Source organism: Alosa pseudoharengus, unplaced genomic scaffold, assembly GCF_046254945.1.
Source record: "Alosa pseudoharengus isolate Yale_2024_CS ecotype anadromous, Long Island Sound unplaced genomic scaffold, YU_APseudo_1.1 YU_APseudo_1.1_scf_111, whole genome shotgun sequence".
In the NCBI taxonomy this organism is placed as follows: Eukaryota; Metazoa; Chordata; class Actinopteri; order Clupeiformes; family Clupeidae; genus Alosa; species Alosa pseudoharengus.
The window spans coordinates 84,281-85,897 of NW_027468578.1; the positions used below are offsets into that span (position 1 = coordinate 84,281).

A 1,617-nucleotide genomic window follows, 5' to 3' on the forward strand; every position below is an offset into this window, starting at 1 on the left:
ATAGGAGGGTGTTTTTTTGGATCATGTGATCAAAAGTGGGACTTGTGATAGGCCACGTGGAGTTTTAAAGACTGTGTTCATTCTGTTTATTTGTGTGTGTAAATGTAATCAGCTGCCCACTTTCAGCTCTTTGCCACTTGTGTTACTGCTGAATTTGCACAGTTTACAGAAACAAATACAAAGGAAAGATATAAAGATATTATATAGAAGATACAGTTACATTTTCAATGAAGCAGCGGTGGATAAAAAAAAAAAACGTTTATTTGCCATTTTAAATGTCCACACACACACAGTGAAAAACCAACCGAAACAAATTTGATATTTCAACAGAACTACATCATGAAAAAGAAGAAGAAAAAAAAGTTGTACAAAAATGATCAACAATTTTTGTCCTGTGCCATGTTTTATTTGAATGTTGTTTAGTGCAAAGACATTTTGTTCGATGGAATGTGCTATGATTTGAATATGAACTTGCCTCGTGACTGAAAAAAGAGTGTTTTAGACTATTAGATGACAAAAAAGAAAGAGAACAAGGGAGGAGAGACTGCAGGCAGGGAGAGGCTTGCAGGAAACAGGAACTTACGCTGGAAACATCTCAAAGAAACAAAACAAAACAAAAAAAATGGCTCTTAGAACACTTGAAATTGCTGGAGTTTTCTCCAGGTATCTGGGTCCACCGGGGTATTTTTGAAGGAACAGAACATCCTTACTGCACACACACACACACACACACACTGCAGACACACACACTGCACACAAAGCCTGCTGCTTTCTCTCATGTCCCTGTGCTGGTGTAGTGAAGTCTGTTGCAATGCTGGCGCTGCCCCAGTGGGCCTGACCCATGCAGGCATCAGAAATGTGAAAGGTGAGAGGCTGGCTGGTAAATACCAGCGCAGCTGTCACTCACCCAGTGAATGATTTGACCCACATGATTGACATCCTCAGGCACCTCCTCTCCCCATTCTTTCCTCTCACCTCCCCCCTTTCACCAGCTTCCTGACATTTTCTCCACCCTGCACTCCCTCCCTCCCTCTCTCCCCTGACTCTATTCCCTTTACTCTTCCTCCGCTCCCTGCCTTCCCTCTCTTCCCTGACTCTATTCCCTTTACTCTTCCTCCGCTCCCTGCCTTCCCTCTCTCCCCTGACTCTATTCCCTTTACTCTTCCTCCGCTCCCTGCCTTCCCTCTCTCCCCTGACTCTATTCCCTTTACTCTTCCTCCGCTCCCTGCCTTCCGTCTTCTCCCCGTTTTCTTCATCTCCGTGTTTTGCCGTAGTGGTCACCGTGCTTGTCTCGGCCGTGCTCCTGGCTAACGACGTGCGTTTGCCGCGTTTGTCTGGGCTCCGTCTGCCTGCTTTGTTCCGGCAGGAGCGAGGTCAAGGGTGAGCTGATTAGCGCCGCCGCCGCCGCCGCCGCCGCCGCCGTGCTCGTCGGCACGGTTAACGCTTGCCATCGGCACAGGCACCCGGCACAAAATGGAGGCGACGCCCTCGCGAGCTCCGCATGTAGCAGAGTCTCCTCTTTGCCCCATACTCGTGGCGCTCTTCAGCAGTGTGCGCTGCCTGAGCGGAGGGAGAGGGAAGAGAGTCTGAGGGAGCAGAGCACCAACAAGGATGATC

At 48.6% G+C, this 1,617-nt stretch overlaps 1 protein-coding gene across 1 annotated transcript in view; it reads left to right on the top strand.

The window, feature by feature from the left end:
• LOC143118221 (plexin-A1-like) overlaps nucleotides 1–1,407 on the top strand; it is a gene marked incomplete at its 5' end in the record, with an annotated part of 83,916 nt that extends 82,509 nt beyond the window's left edge. Inside the window, 1 exon segment of the mRNA XM_076279322.1 lies at nucleotides 1–1,407. This exon segment is cut by the window's left edge and continues 780 nt beyond it.
• Nucleotides 1,408–1,617: the final 210 nt, after the last annotated feature.